The sequence below is a fragment of the Schistocerca cancellata genome, chromosome 2 (assembly GCF_023864275.1).
Source record: "Schistocerca cancellata isolate TAMUIC-IGC-003103 chromosome 2, iqSchCanc2.1, whole genome shotgun sequence".
Lineage (NCBI taxonomy): Eukaryota > Metazoa > Arthropoda > Insecta > Orthoptera > Acrididae > Schistocerca > Schistocerca cancellata.
Window position 1 is genome coordinate 642,751,094 of NC_064627.1, and position 17,151 is coordinate 642,768,244.

Genomic DNA, 17,151 nt, shown 5'->3' on the forward strand with positions numbered 1-17,151 from the left:
GGTTAGAAGGTGACCAGCTGAGGGCCTCCAACCAACACTTCTGCGTGCTGCACATACTGGACCTATACCTGGGGTCCGATTTCGTGTGACAGCAGGAGCACTTTCGTCGCTATCCGACGATCCTGACTGTAGTCTGGTGCTCTGACATGTCGAGCTGCCATTCATGAACAGCTATCCAGGGGAGGTTTTCAACAGGATGACCGTCACCCACGTACCGCTGTTATAACCGCTACAGTATGTCGACATGTCTTGGTCTACTCGAACTTTCTTCAGTCGAGCACGTATGGTACACTATTGGACGGCAACTCCAGCGTCATCCACAAACAGCATTAACCGTTCGTCTCTGTGTTGACCAACAAGTGCATTGAACTCCGTCCGACAATCTGACATCCAGCACCTCTAAAATACAATGCATGCACGTTTGCATGCTTGCATTCAACAGTCTTGCTGTTACACCGGGTATTAATTTATCAGAATTTCACATTTAGAATGGCTTATTCCGCGCTTACATCATTCTGTCATCTTGCATCTTTAATCACTTAAATATTTTACCTAAATTAATGTATTCCCAAAATTTCATTACTGTATATTAATTATTTTTTGGTGTTGCTCTTTTTCGTCAGTGTGTATCGTACATATTTCATTTTTTTTGAGCCCTTAGGCTTCTGCCTGATTTAATTGGTCCCACCACTACCCAATGTCCTGCATCTCATAGTAGCATTTGCACCACCCAACGTCGTCAAATATTTCTTGGACATATTACAATCTCTCCCTCCAGCTTGGATTTTACCCTTCACTGCTCAGTCAAGTACCACGCATCTTATTATTGCTTAGTCTCTTAACACATGTCCTAACATTCATGCGTTCTTCTTGCCAATGGTTTTCGCATTTTGTACCCTCGTTGATTCTGTTGAGAAATTTGTTATTTCTCTCTTTACCGTCCAATCACTTTTCATTATACTTCTGTAGCACTACATCTCATACTTTTGATTCTCTTTTTTTTTTTCAACATTCAGAATTCTCTTCCATACAACGCTATGCTTTAAAGATACATTGTCAAAAATGTTTTCCTCAAAATAAGGCCATGTTTCATACTAGTAGAACTCTTTTGACGAAAAGTGTCCTCACCCCTCGCTTCGTTCGTCATGCCTTCCATGCAGGGTGGACGAATTATTTGGCTTCGTCTGCTACATGGTCCTCAACTTTTACATTAAGTTTATCTCCAATACTATTTTCTCCAATCCTCATTACATTCTTTCCTCTTGGGTTTACTCTCAATCCGCAGAGTGTACTCGTTAGACTGTTTTTTCTATTGAGCAGGTCCTGAAATTATTCCTTAGTTTCACTGAGAATAGTTTGAGGGTACAACTAAGCTATCGGCATGAGCCGGTAATTATAACAAAGATCCGCATCAGTTGGAGTGGTTGATAAATCGCTTTCCGTGGGTTCGTAGTAATTTAATAAAAGATGTTACCCAACGAATCACTAATAGGACAGGGATGCACCAAGGAAACATGAAACACAAGCACCTCACGAACAGTAACGCACATTGTGATCAAATTCGAAATCAAACGATCACCCACATTAATGTCTGTTACAAAATTCCCTAATGACATATATTAATAACAAAGTGTTACAGTATCTGTTCGATCAGGAGAAATGTATAGAATGAGAAATTTAACAGTTGTTGTCATGGGACGGTATTAATCTAACACCTGAATGTCTCAGCAATGCGCTGCAGTCATGGACTGTGCTGCTGGTCCCGGCGGAGGTTCGAGTCCTCCCTCGGGCATGGGTGTGTGTGTTTGTACTTAGGATAATTTAGGTTAAGTAGTGTGTAAGCTTAGGGACTGATGACCTTAGCAGTTAAGTCCCATAAGAGTGCATACACATTTGAACATTTGTCTCAGCAATGACTGGATAGTCTAACTGATAGGGATAAAATTGTAATTTACGAATGAATGATGGGAACATATTTGCGTGGGCACACAGTGATTGCCTGAAACTTCCAGAAAAATAAAAAATCTACACACTCAAATAACTTTGCTGATGGAATCATAGCCTTCAATCATTCGCGAAATGTATCTAACCCCAGCAAAGTGTCTACAAACGAATGGCAGTTCTCAAACCTTGCTCGCTGAAGCAGCAGTATCTCGCCATATTTAGCCCTCAAGTGCACAGAGAGTAGCGAGCAGCTCCTTCTCCAGCAGACTGCAACACGTCAGTCCTCTATCAGATCTCCAGACGAATTGTGTTGCCTCTTATATTCAAGGCCAAAGTGCTTTCCCCACGATCCCTAGAGCAAGGATGTTCTCCACCGTACCGCGAGCTGAATAATATATTGTGCGAGTTACACAATATGATCCGGCGGCAAATGCGAGATTTGCAATTTTTAGTTACTTTTCCACTCCTCATCTAAGGCATCTATTTCAGCCAAGTACCCTCGTCACCATGTTTTCATTTCTCGGAAACTGACATACTTCTCCTGCTCTGCTATTTTTCTTTTAGATTAATCAATGAGGAGCCCTCTCAAAGCTTCACACTGCATGGTCATTTGGTGCTCAAAAAGAGGGTCACCTGGAAAGCTTCCCGGGAGTTTATGAAATCGGTATTTTTATAGATTTCGACATGGTTACTTAGAATTTGCACGAAGCCAACTCGCATCTTTGCCGCTCGTGCCATCATTTTGGAAAAATTGTGCCCAAAATTTGTGCTTTTTTCGAATGGGACAGAAATCGTTAAGTGTAATGTACATGTATAGACAAGCGAATTACAGTTCCAGGTATTCGTCTTGGCACTGATTAATAAAGTTGTTGGATGTCCTCTTAAGGAACATAGTGTCAAATTGTATCCAATTGGGACGTTGGATCTCCAACATCCCGAGCTGGTTGGAGGGGCCTGCCCATAATGTTTTTCGTACATTCTCAGTTGGGGAGAGAACCAGAGTCCTTGGGATACGGAAACCTAGCCGGCCAAGGCAGTGTTTGCCAAGCACTAAAACAAGCAGTAGAGACTCTCCCTGTGTGCGGGTAGATTTATCTTTCTGAAATACAAGCCCAGGATTGCTTGCCAGGAACGGAAACAAAACGGAGAGTAGAATATCGTCGACGTATTGATCGGCTGTAAGTGTGTTGCTGATAACAACCAAAGGGGTCGTGCTGTGGAACGGAGTGGCACCCAACGTCATCAATCCTGGTTCTTAACCCGTATGGCAGGCAAGAGTTACGTTGAAATCCCACCAGACACGTCTCTGCTGGTCATCGTTGCTCATTTCAAAGCGGGACTCATCACTGAAGACAATTCTACTCCAGTCAATGAGATTCCAGACCGAATGTACTCGACACCAGTGCAAAGAGCTTATTGATGTACAGTGGTCAATGGTAGTCGTCGCAAGAGTCGATGCGAGCTCAGACAGCTTTCTGTTAATGGTTCTTGTGGTCACTGAAGCACTATGTGCACTTCGGATCGATGATAATGATGAATCCGGGGCTCTGAGTGCCTCTGTGACAACTGCTCACTCCCGAAGTTCTGTCGTCTCTCTAGATCGACAGCTTCCTTCTTGACGCTGTGTGCGACCATGGTTCACCCATTCCTTTTAACATTTCCCAATAGTGGCATCGCTCTTATTCAAGTGACGAGCGATTCACCGATTACTCCAACTGTCTTCTTTGTGCCCAGGAACACGTCCTCTCTCAAAAGCTGACATCTGCGTGTGTTGTTCAAGCGCCTGTCTGCGAGGCTCAGTTACTTTCCAGCTGAGTAAGCGGTATGAAATGCGTACAGACTTTATGCCATTATCGCAACATATTCGCTGTTTACAGTACTTCTGTGCTATGAAATTGCTCTGTCCCCTCACACACTCACCCATCGGTCGAAAGTTTACAATTTAGCATTTTCCGTCGACAGCTGTATGAATATCAATATTTGACCAGATGCTTAAATTGTTTATCTTAGAGTGAAGTATAAATATAACTAGAAAAAATTTCTTAGAATTTATGTGGAACCTATGTTTTTGTAAAATGAGTGGTTTTAGAAAGAGCCACAAAGTATACTCTAACACGTGTCTAGGCAGAAAAGTCTCAGGGGTAAGGGGACGATCCGCCTCGTCGTTGTGACCCCGCTTCTAGAGAACGTTTGCCGATAGGACTCAAATATTCTGGTAGCATCATCTGCACGAGTATCTCGTTCTGCATTGCCATTAGCTTCTTGGAACCATTGTTTCTTTGGATGTGAACTGTTTTAGTTGCGGAAATACGCTTCAGTGAAGTGAGGTCACTGAAGTGAAAGGAAAACGACTGCAGACATTTCATCCGGTGTTCAAAGAAAGCAGGTCATAGTACAAAATATGCGAAACTATCCTGACGAACACGGAAAAATGCTTTGGTAGACATAATTTTTGATGAAACAATGATCCCGGCTGTGTCACAAGACAAATTGCTGGGCAACGATCGAAACAAGAACCGCTCCATTATAATGTCGCGGATTTCATGGTCAAGCAAGCTACGAAATATGTCTATACGCTAACAATCAATACAGCAACCACTATTTAATCTACATTTTATTCCGTAATAGTTGTCTGCGGAATTGTACGAGGGGGGTTCAGCACGCAATGCAACACACTTTTTTTTAAATAGAGGTTGGTTTCATTCAGGATTCAAATACTACATATTGTTTGTCCACAAAACCGTACTTTGCAAAATAATCTCCGTTCAGTGCGGCGGCCATATGCCACCTTTCTGTCAATGCCTGTGTGCCGCCTTGGTACAACTCTACTGGCCGATGTCGGAGCCAATGTCTTGCTGTATCAATAACTTCCCATCAATCATATACTGCATCCTGCGTAGTGCATCGTACCAAACAGAAGGATTTTAGAAGGTGTGAGATCCGGCCTGCAGGTTGGATGAGGGAGAACAGTCCAGTGAAGCTTTTTGTGCTCCTCTCGGGTGTGCAGACTTGTGGGGCCTTGCGTTGCAATGGGAAAGGATAAGTTTTTTTGCACTCTTGAAGCACAAACACGCTGAACTCGTTTCCTCAGTTTCCTGAAGGTAGCACAGTTCAGAGTTGATAGTAGCACCGTGAGAGAGGACATCACACAGAATATCCCCTTCAGAGGGCCAGAGTAACGTCGTCATGACATAACCAGCTAATGGAGGAGAATTGGAGTGGCGCCACTCCATGCATTGCCGTTTTTCTTCCGGTTCGAAGTGATGAACCCATGTTTCATTGCCTGTGGCGAGGTTCGACAAAAAAGTCTCTGTCAGCCTCGTAAAGCGCAAGCAACTATGGGCAGACGGTCCTTCGTTGCTCTTAATGATCATGTGTTAGGCCACGAGCAACCCTGCGGGCTCACACCTTTGAGTAACCTCAACTGCTGGATGAGGGTATCAGCACTGCCGACAGAGATCTCCAGTTGTGTAGCGAGGTGCTTGATCGTGAACCGTCGAACACCGCAAGTGTAGGTGTCGGCATGTTCCAGCATTGCATGAGTCACAGCTGTGTTGCCGGCCGGCACGCGGTAAGTCGGACAGCTTACGGCGAACTTATTGCGCTGATGACAGGCGTCTCGACCAACGACTCACCGTGCTTTTGTTCACCGCCAGGTCTTCGTAGACATTCTGCAAGCCCCTACGAATATCTGCGATACTCTGGGTTCCCGTCAAAAGAATGTCAATGACAGCTCTCTGATTTGAACGCACTTGCATTAAAGACATTGTGAAGTTTACATATAGCACCGCCACCGGTCGGAATTTCGTCCACTTACAGAGGCTGAAGCGGGAATACTCCAGGATGTCCCAGGATATTCCGCAGAGAAAAAAAAAGTGTTGTGTTACTTATTGAAATCCCCTTATAGAGCCGGCCGGGGTGGCCAAGCGGTTAAAGGCACTACAGTCTGGAACCGCGCGACTGCTACGGTCGCAGGTTCGAATCCTGCCTCGGGAATGGATGTGTGTGATGTCCTTAGGTTAGTTAGGTTTAAGTAGTTCTAAGTTCTAGGGGACTGATGACCATAGAAGGTAAGTCCCATAGTGCTCAGAGCCATTTGAACCATATGAACCCCCTTATAGATTTTCTTATTCCTTTGGTGGCCCTGTCTACGGTTTCTGGCGTCCAGAAAGTAAAGAACGTTTGTAGTAATCAAAACATAAGATATGAACACAAAACTTTATTTACGAAGTAACAGTACCTTATGTGTTTTTTAATGTAGTCGCCATAGCTGTCGATAGACTTACTGTAGCTTGGGACCAGTTTTTCAATTCCCTCGTTGTACCCCTCGGCCGCCAGACATCTGAGTCACGATGTCACAGCTTATTTGAGATCTTCATTGTTTGCAAATAGTTTTCCACCCGAAGAATTCCGTTTCCGGAATAAATGAAACTCAGTTTGTGCCGCGCAAGACGATGGAGTTCTTGCTGTTTCTTGTGCTGATGCCTTAAAGACCGATTGCCTTCCACTCCGATCTTCGTTGTGCGCACTGGCACTTCCCTGATTAAACATAAAACGCCTTTCTCTCACTGAAGACCCGGCAATTGCACAATCACCATAAACGTTCTTTTCTTCCCATACATTTTAAAAAAATTCTAACAAATATATTTAACTAAATTTATCATAGATAAATCAGCTACAGTTAACAAGCCTTTCGAGGTTGTGGTACATCTGCACTCTTTAATCTGTGACAAATAAAATATGCTAATTTACTCCGTCTAAACCCAGATTTGAACGAGCTTCTCCGGATATTAGAAACCAAAATTCCAACCCAGAGATCATTAGAGAAACTGGACAGCGCTTCCGTTTTGCATTATACGGTTAAGTATACGTAGTTGAACAGCTATAGATATGGACGCTTCCCAAAGTCTGCACATAAAGGTAAATTTAATATTGTATCACTACCACCGACAGAAGCAGCAGCACGACAACACTGGTTCCATATCTATCAGCGAATTCGGCAGTGAAACTGAAGTGAACGAAACGTAGAGCGATAGGGATGGAAAAAAGCAGAAAGAATGAGCTAATACCTCTTACCACACTCGGGGCCCCACCTCCGAAAACCTTGTTAAAATTAATTTTTAGGAAACTCAAAAAGAAATGGCGGGCAGACTGTGGATGCAGAAAGTCTGGATCCATTTGCACAAATTGCAATGGTACCTATGATAATTCGCAAAATTGCTCTACAAGATAGCGATGAAGAGGAAGACACGATGACTGATATCGAGCAAAAGTACGGCGAAATCCAGGAACAAGAGCATTATAACGAAGCTGATAGTCCTCACGCGGATAATGTGGAACAAATTTCCATATGTGACGTCCCGCTCGGTACTGAAGACGATGAACTCGCAAAACCAGATCTATCAAGGATAGGGAAGCGAAGGAGAACGTTCTAAATTTCATAACAGTGCATTACATGTGATTTTTGTCTGCATGCTATAACACATTAAAACACGCGCAACTGCCTGTACTTAACTGGTGATGAGGAAGTGAGTTTTTTGGCCAAAACGGCATGTTAGATTAGACTTTGTGGCGGTCGTACGGTCAAATTATTCATTTCTCACAAAACGTTTACCACATAAATTATAGAAGATTCTCTCTGGTTTAATTTATTACGTGTCATCGTAAAATGAGTCTGACAGGAGATACTTTCAAAAAGCTACTTTCAGACGCCATTTTCCCAATATGGCGTTATGAGCGGTGGCAAATTAAAAATTCGAAAAGAGCACGTCGAAATCTGTAATAATACCGATGTCTAAAACTCTTGGAAAATTTCCGAAGCTAATCACCAAGTGACGACTATTATGTCGGAGCTTATTCACCTTGTGAATAACGGCACAGATAAGTCAGCTAATTACTTTACTAAGAGAAAGTACTCCCTGTCCACAATGCAGGTCATGTTGTCTGCCATTAAATTCCCATGACCCTGAATTCTCGGGACGACACTCGGTGGTACAAAACAAGATTCCTTTGAAACATATTTCGGCAGGGTGGCATTGCTAGTAAAAACTGAGACTTGACGAGACGGCGGGCATTTGTCACACTACGTTAGAGGATTCCTGTGAATGTAGTCCTGGACCCAACATCGAGCAGTGCACATTACACAAAAAAACTACAGGACCACGACTCACAGACGCCCGTACCAAAAATGTCTGGGTCAGTGTCCGCTATCTGCTCTGAGCAGTCAGCTCGTCTCAACCCCTCGGGATATCCCCTGAAAGGCGATCTTCAACTTCGAAGGGAGTCGGTCCGAAACCACAGGCCTGGGCCGCTGTCCTAGCCGGCTCATCAGGTGTCCAGCTGCATTACAGCGAATATTACTGGCAAAACAGCCACAAGGTAAGAGAATACATGTACATTAATATAATAGTACAAGACTCAATCCTAGGAATCTCTGCCATGGAAATAGGATTCCGACAATAACCAGTTTAAATCATGGTGAAAGAGATTTACCGAAGTCATCCGCAAAAAAGCATTGAAATAATTCAATGGCAGCAAGTAAAAATTTGTGCCAAACTCGGTTTTCCCACTTTATGTGAGCGATCGTCTTAATCGCTTAGGCTATGCAAGCATGCTTCACATCTGTCCAAATTCCCATCTTGTCACACACTAGTTCCGTAGCGTCCCTATGTCCATTTGTCGTGTCCTGACAAAGGATAGAGGGAAGACAAGGGGTTAAAGGTCAGTCTGAAATTTCGAGCGGTTAGGAGCAAATACACAAAGACAAATTTCCAGACACCTTGATTGCTTGCAGCAGCGCAAAACACTGTTACGGAGCACCTAAAAAGAGCTCCAGATTTTGACATTCGATAGGACGCTCTCAGCAGAAAGCACAGGATGCTGAGGGGTCTCATTAACACGTTAATTAGCAATCGGGCTTTTACACTTAAGGTTAATTCTAGACATTAGACAAAGCAAAGAAGACAACTGGCTGAAAAACAGATGTCAATGTTTGTATCAGTGGGATGACTGCTAACAGAGGTAGCGAACACTAGCAGCATTTAGAACACAAACTCTGAGAGCAACAGTTCAAGTGAGAAAAGGTTTGACGGAGCTTACCGAGGCTTGCAACGAGCGACATGGAATAGCACCCCAACGATCTGACTGAGAACTCTCTCCGAATACAGAAACATTGGTTTTTGAAGGACTGTAGCGGTGGACTATTCCTTTCTTCCTCTAGCCGGCCCACCTATCCATCGGCTCTCTACGGGCTTCGGCCAATCTGACGAGCGGCTCTGTAGCTCCAAGGCACATTTGGCTAATGACATTCAGATTTCTCCTGTTCTCGGTAGGTAGGGATATCGTTGGACTTAAGATTAACAGACTCTAAGTTTGGTAGCAACATCGTTCAACTGAAAGCTAAACGTCTGTGTTTTGTCTGCTATAGCCGTGAGTGGGGACTACCGTTGTAGCACTCTAACCTTTGTAAACCCAACCTGTGTAACCCATTAACGCTGCGGTTCCTAGGCACAGGTATCAATCTTGCTCCGTCTGCTGAAGTGTGCCTTTTTGTGATCATCTCTTGTGACGCTTAGCAACAGTGTCTAGGCGGTGGATTGATTCACCAATTGAGGCTCTGAAGTGAAGCTTCTACAGTGGGACAGCTACCTAGAGAATCTGCTATCCGCAGGACTCTAGCGTTACTGGTTCAAATGGCTCTAAGCACTGGTGTTGTTGTGATCTTCAGTCCTGAGACTGGTTTGAGGCAGCTCTCCATGCTAATCTATCCTGTGCAAGCTCCTTCATCTCCCAGTACCTACTGCAACCTACATCCTTCTGAATCTGTTTAGTGTATTCATCTCTTGGTCTCCCTCTACGATTATTACCCTCCACGCTGCCCTCCAATGCTAAATTTGTGATCCCTTGATGCCTCAGGACATGTCCTACCAACCGGTCCCTTCTTCTAGTCAAGTTGTGCCACAAACTCCTCTTCTCCCCAATCCTATTCAACACGTCCTCATTAGTTACGTGATCTACCCACCTAATCTTCAACATTCTTCTGTAGCACCACATTTCGAAAGCTTCTATTCTCTTCTTGTCCAAACTATTTATTGCCCATATTTCACTTTCATACATGGCTACACTCCATACAAATACTTTCAGAAACGACTTCCTGACACTTAAATCTTTACTCGATGTTAACAAATTTCTGGGACTTAATATCTGAGGTCATCACTCCCCTATACTTAGAACCACTTAAACCTAACCAACCTAAGGACATCACACGCATCCATGCCCGAGGCAGGATTCGAACCTGCTACCGTAGCAGCAGCGTGGTTCAGGAATGAAGCGCCTAGAATCGCTCTTCCACATCGGTTGGCCGCCTAGCGTTACTGTTGACCTTATAACGACCCTGTCGGTATTCTTTCAGGCCCGCTATATTTGGTGACAGTCTATTCTTACTTTCCCAACAAACTTTCCGCACATATTATCTCATCAAATAATTCCTTCTGGGACACTCTGATGATTGTTTCAAGTGAGAACATCGATCATTACAGGATCACGAATTATAAATTATTGAAACATTCAGTAAACATTAACGCTTTTGATAACATTCAGCATTTCAAGATACATCCCACAATTTGCTACCGATCGCATTCGACGGATACGCTATCGAACCTCGGCTCAATCCATCTTGTCAGAGAACCCAACTGCAACTAACTAGCACCACAACAACTACTGTTATCCAACATATTTTCAACAAGCAAGCATGAACTTATACTGGTATCCACGGTTACAACACGCTTAACGGAGAACTTCATCCTTAACATGCGGCAAATACATTGCCATGTGAGGACATTGTACTCTCACAACTTCTAGTAACCCAAACGCTAGTACCTTTCTCTGCTACCTACATTGCATCCCTGATTCTGTCTCTTTATCTTGGCGTGCACTTACTGGCTTCCAAAAGCGTTAAGCTTAATAGTGTACATGCCATTACATCGGGATGTATGACACATTTACCTCAAAGAGGAAAATTCTTTACTTGGGTCCACCTGAATTATTTCAGCGCCCACACGTGACTGTGGTCGATACGCATCCTTCATCATGTATGCTAGTAAATACGGTCGCAGAATCATGACAGAGTGGTGTCTGCTCTTTCGGACATGTGACATGTTTGAAATATCGGGCACAACACATATCATAGCTTTTGAATGAATTATGAATAAACATGAGACAAACCAGTCCAGCACTGGATTGCTTAGTGCCAATAGCACTCAATCAATGAATCTTGTATTGATATCCTTCCACCCTGCATTTTTATTCCCCTTCTGAAGTAGCTGTTACCAGTGATGGTTCTGTTATGATGAAATCACACAATAATGTTTTTTTTCTATCTATGTATAGGCAGTAGGTCTACTTTACAGTATGTCGAGAGTCAACTGCCAACCCGTGCGCCAAGCGTCGATTCCATGCAAGTCATCCTGCAATTCACTACAATTTTCTAGCGTTGCAAATTCACTGTATAAACAGCACCGTCCGAGAGAAGCGCCTTGGAACTTCAGATATTGTCTGCTATGTCATGAGTATATATTGTGAAAAATAATGGACCTATGACACTCCTATGTGTTGCTACTGAGTCACTTTTACGTCTGAAGCTTCTATCCCGTTATATGATATACTGTGTCCTGTCTGGTTCAAAGTCTTCCGTCCTATCACACTGTTGGTCTGACATTCAGTACGCTCACATTTTAGTCATCGGGTAGCAGTGCGAAACTGTGTCGAAAGGCTTACCGAAGTTAAGGAACTCTACCGCCTTCTGGGTCTCGTGGATGAGAAAAGTAAGATGGATTTCACATGATCATTGTTTTTGGAACCCATGCTGATTCCTACAGAGGAGATTTTCGGTCTCCAGAAATGCCATTATACGAGAGCATCAAACTCGTTCCGGAACTCCTCAACTGACCGAAGTCAGAGATTAAGCATATAGATTTCTGCATTTGTTATACTACCTTTCTTGAAAACTGAAATGACATGCGTCACCTGCAGAAATATTGAGTCTTACTGCCTCTATAGCCTTCCACAATTTCCAAAGTTTTGTCATTGCAAGATTTTGTGCACGAACTGGCCTGTCGATAATGTACCGTACATGTCCGGTAGGATTCACATCAGGCGACCTCGTCGGCCAAATCATATGCTCGAATAGTCCAGAATTTTCTTCAAACTATTCGCGAACATTTGTGGCCCCCTGACGTTTGGGAACATGAAACCCATGAACGGGTGCCAATGATCTCGAAGTAAGCAAACGTAACGGTTTCCAGTCAATTATCGGTTAAGTTGTACCAGAGGACCCATTTTATTCCATTTAAACACAGCGCAGACTATTAGGCAGCCACCACCAGCTTGCACAGTGTCTTGATAAAAACGTCAGTCCGTGGCTTCATGGGGTCTGCCCCAAACTCGAACTGGACCATCAGCTCTCAACAACTGAAATCGGGATATCTCACCAGAGGACGGTTTTCCAGTTCTCTGCGGTCTAACCGACATGGTCAGGAACCCTGGAAAGGCGCTGTAGGCGATGTCGTGCTATTAGCAAAGGCACTCGAGTGGGTTGTCTGCTTCTATAGCCCATTAAATTTCGTCGCCCTGTCCCAACAGATACTTTCGCCTTAACGTCCCACACTGATTTCTGCGGTTATTTAACGAAGTGTTGCTTTTCAGGAAGTACTAGCAAATCTAAGCAAACGCCGCTGCTCTCGTCCGCCACCGCGTTGTCCGTGGTGAGAGGCAATGGCTCAGATCTGGTATTTTCAGCACACTCTTGACGCTGTAACGGAATTTTCTGTGCATCTAGCTCCAACTACGATTCCGCGTTCAATATCTGTTAATGTCTGTTGTGTGGCCCTAACAATGTCGGAAATCTTTTGACATGAATCAGCTGAGTACAAATGACTGCCCCACCAATGCACTGCCGGTTTATACCTTGTGTAAGCGATACTATCGCCTTTTACGTATGTGAATATCGCTAAACATGACTTTTGTCACCTCAGAACATAGCTCACAGTAGATGTGCGTCAGAGGCTCTAACTCTGGTGCTACATGAACTGGTAGACTGTGTTTTATGGAACGTGAAGTTACGAAAACTTTGTTACTGTAAGGCGTCTTTGGACTTTCTGTCGTAAATTAACTGTGGAATACACACCAAGTATTACGTGGTCTTCAGTGCTACATGGACAATTTAGAACTGTGTAATTAACGGTGACGGTATGGTACATGCGTCTGGACCTTTTGATGTGCATCCTGCCCAATGAAATGCACATATAATTTAGGTGTACATTGTTGCCATAAACTTTTCCAATTTTGCGTAAGTACCTTATCTACATCCCATAAAGAATTTAGCATGAGTGGTTACAACACTTATAGTCATGGAATTGGTGACAGGAGCTGTAGTTTGAGCAGAACTAATCTTACGTTGAATGTATTAAAATCGGAATGGGGCCGCCGCCATTTTACGCCTATCTCCCATCAGCTTCTGCGACCTCGTCAAGAAATCACATCGCCCACCTTCCCGCTGTCGCCAGCTGTCGTCAGTCACAGATATTAGCAAGACAGAAAAACATCGTTGGCAACTTTTAGCACCGTAAGAAAATTTGAGTATGAGAACTAAGAACCGCGCATCCTTTGGTATATCACTTCAGTTCATTGAATGAATAAAAAAGCATTAACATCTTTACAGCAAGAAATTATAAATTGGAAGTTAAACGCAACATCATTTTCTTTGGGCTTTTGCCCCACTTCAACGCGGTGTCGGCCTAGTTCCTATGGATTTGGCGATATTAGTGTCAGGGGGGTGCCGGATGACCTTCCTGTAGTCACCCTGTGCCCTCCGGGATGGACTTAGTGTATCCCAACTGTCTGCATCCAGTGTAAGCCGTGAAATAGTGCGAACATTTTCAAATGTCTGCGAGACATGTAACTGAAGCGGACGTGGGGACCAGCCCGGTATTCACCTAGCGGGATGTGGACAATCGCCTAAACACCAAATCCAGGCGGTCCCGCACAACGGCCCTTGTCGTTAATCCGCCGGGCTGATTCGATTCGGGGCCGGTACATCTACCCCAGTCCACAAAGCAGACCATTAGCGCCATCGGCTAACCTGCATTAAGAGTTAAATTAAATTTGACTTAGGTTAAATTGATTGATAGTCATCATAACTATGCACAAGCACAGTAAAATCTCCGACTGAAGTGCATACAGTTTGATACATATACATCTAATAACATTTGAGATCACTTGTAAATTTCAGGAAGACCTTCAGTAGCTTTCATATTACAGTCTACACAAGAGCAGTAGGGTGGTTACATCGGTGTTTCGTAGTTCTGTTTGACGCAAATACAAACAATGATCAGTAACTACTATCTACTTGGGGAATTATTATTATCGTAATTTATTCTTCTTCTTAATTTTATCCATATTTTGCAGATTCAAACGTGACCGTACTCAGTACGCTCAAGGTATGAATTGAAAAATGCCTTCAGTCACCCTGTGGGTCCATCTTCAGGTGTAATACGTCTTAATACATGCTTTATTTTTGCTCTTGAATGAAGTGAAATGCAAATTCCTGACACGAAGACGTTTGATGTTGGGTTACGAATTTCGTAAGTCAAATGCGGAAAACATGTGCGACATAGTGGAAAAGAAAAACAGCGTAAACTTACCAGACAATCCAAGAAAAGCGTTTATAACGTTTTAGCAGCAGCATACGATTTTTCTCCATCGTTTTCAAACTTATCACTTCATTCAAGAGGCACATTGGCTAAAACATGTTTGTAAACAGTTCACAGATGTTTTTGTACATGGTGTGATCAAAGTTGAATTTTTCATAGTGCTAAAGATATAATTATTAAACAATCGACAAATGCAGGAAGCAATTGACATAGGTATGCAAGAAGTAACTTTATAATAAGTCTTTAAAAATTCTGAAATAGCTGTGGCATGCGAAATCTGTTTGTTCATCTAACATCAGTTCTGGTTTTTTTAATTTTGTGCAGGTATATCTCCAGCTGTTGTAACAGATTTAGGGTCTTACCATTGGCTTCATTATGTAATACTACCAAATTGTTTTCTAGATTGTTCATAACATACTTTGTTTCCAACATATGTTGTGCAATGACTGATTTTTCAAAGTGTTTTAGCATGAAAGCATTTACACGTTCGTGAAAACGGGTTTTGAAGTTTCTGCCTGTTTTCCCTATATAGTAGGGAGGCCAACTGTGGCATGATACTTTGAATACTCCACTGTTGTTGTATGTTTGCGTATTTGCTTTTATGTTATGGATGAGTAAGTTTCCTTATTTATTATTAGTTGAGAACGAAACTGTTGCACACGTTTTTTGAGAAGGCTGTTTATTTTCTGTATGGGGCCCAGGAATGGGATACTGGCGATTATTTTCTCGTCCTTCATAGTGATGGCATTCGTTCTCTTGCATAAATTGAAACCAGTGGACCATGAAAACTAAATTTATTGCTGGAAATGGTTTACATCATTTATTCAGAGGAATATCACTGATAGTGTACTCAGACGAAGCCTTGTTTCACCTCTCTGGTCATGTTAACACACAAAATACATGAATATGGTCAAAGAAGAATTCTCGTGTTGTTCTTGAAACTCCACTGCATGTTCAGAAAATTGGAGTGTGGGTAGCAACGTCGAGACGATGCGTTATTGGACCTTTACTTTTATAAGAGCGCGTGAACAGTGAACTGTATTGTTTAATGATCCACAGTTTCATTCGTCAGCTGGACTAAATCTTCTAGTTACGGTTTCAACAAGATGGCGCTACTGTGTACCCAGCTAGCAACACTATGCGTCTTTGGAAGGAGTTTTTTGGGGAACGCGTAATGTCAAAAAACTTATCGCCACCAGGCTTGCCGGACCTTATTCCACCAGACATTTATATGCCAATCGCCCTTGCACGCTTTTTAACATAAAAACTGAAATAGCTACAAATTGTGTCATAATCAGTCCAGCAGGAAGTGGTTTTCAATCAAATCGGGCGAGTTCAGAAGTCTATAGCTGCCGGGAGACGTCATTTCCAACATATATTGTAACAGAACTGAAACTTACCGAACATCTTGTAGTTCGTCGACTGTACATTTGTTATTACTAATTAATTAAGGGAAAAATAATTGATATTTTCATCATAGTTTTCGCAGCGTTGAGATTTCGCGAATCTAATACCTAGCAGAAGTAGTCCATGAATTTGAAATTTGGCAGCTTAGGTCCACAACAAACGGCACAATTTGAATAGCAGTCATTTCATTTCACGTTAATTAAAACAAGTGTATAACATAGTGGGATGGTTTCTGTATTGCTAACTATTTACGATACGACTGAGTGTAAGAAAATTTGCAGACAATCTAGATGAATTGCAAAATGAAACATTCCATTACAGTAGCCTCTTAGTATTTCCTCACTACATGGTCCCACATGATGACGTCTATTTATCTTAGTTTGTATAAACAATTATTTACATGAAACACAGAAATATTACTCAAGACTATTGATATCGTCATATGGAAATTTTTTACTGGCAATTGAAATGAGACGAGTAATAAGTGTACTATAGTCCCTCTCAGGACAAATATCTGTTCGCTTCAGCGTTCCAGTAGTAGACTTGTAATACCCGAAAGATATCGAATGAGATCGTTCCTTGTAAGCTCAAAGGATTTAAGGCCAGGTAAACGTCTAGGTCATCACAGACGGCGCAATCTCGCATAAGACAAAGACGAGGCATAAAATCAGCTGCAGCTTTGCTGAAGATGATACACTTACATACTGCATTACTGAAATCAGCGAAAACGTAATCCTCAATGACCAAAAAAGAATGACATGACGTTGCTGGTGTTATGCAGGCTTTAGAACCGACTTCGAAGGGTCACCTTCTAAAAGTGTTTACTAAGGTAGATGTTGTGAGTTACAGAGTATGGTTTAATTTTAAGCTCGTAAAGCGTAATTTGTAAACTGGTAACGGTTTTTGTTCCTTTTTGCTCAAATAAGCAAATACAGCTTTTAAAAATTAAAACTGTTCGAGTAAATAATAAAGGGATTAAACACGAGAGAAAGTACCTGATTACAATCCACAACAGTTCCAGCGCTACAGGGTGTACCGCAGAATCACAACAGCGACGAGAAAAAATCTGTGATCTCTGTGCTTCGGCATTGTC